We start from the raw sequence: 486 nt of genomic DNA, 5'->3' as shown, positions 1-486 counted from the left end.
ATTTCCTCAGCACCTTTCAGAGGTATCATCCTTCACCTGAGTACTTTAACTTTCTGCTCCTTTGCTCCTGTACATATCATGTTTATACAAGTATTTGTTACTATCATTATTGTCTGTTGTTATATTGAACTGTCCTCACATTTCCCTGTTCGCAGGAAAAATAAATGAATTCTGATTGTGAGTCTGATTCTTCCTCTACAGTTTAAATATTTTTTACTTTTTACTCCACTATCCACTTTGATTACTTTAGTTACTTTGCAGATTGTTTGCTGCACCAGAGCCAAAATAATACATATTTAATAAACTTCATCTGCAATTAGATAATAAAAAATGAACACAGATTCCAGTAATCAGAAACATGTTGAATATCAGGTTGAATATACGTCCAGCAGCCACCAGTCGACACACACAGTTTTCAAACTAACATGTATGTGTTCATTATGTACATTTAATATCAGTCAGGACTTCATTTAAAGGTCGAGAAGA

Source organism: Sparus aurata, unplaced genomic scaffold, assembly GCF_900880675.1.
Source record: "Sparus aurata unplaced genomic scaffold, fSpaAur1.1, whole genome shotgun sequence".
NCBI lineage: Eukaryota > Metazoa > Chordata > Actinopteri > Spariformes > Sparidae > Sparus > Sparus aurata.
This window is presented reverse-complemented; position numbering follows the sequence as displayed.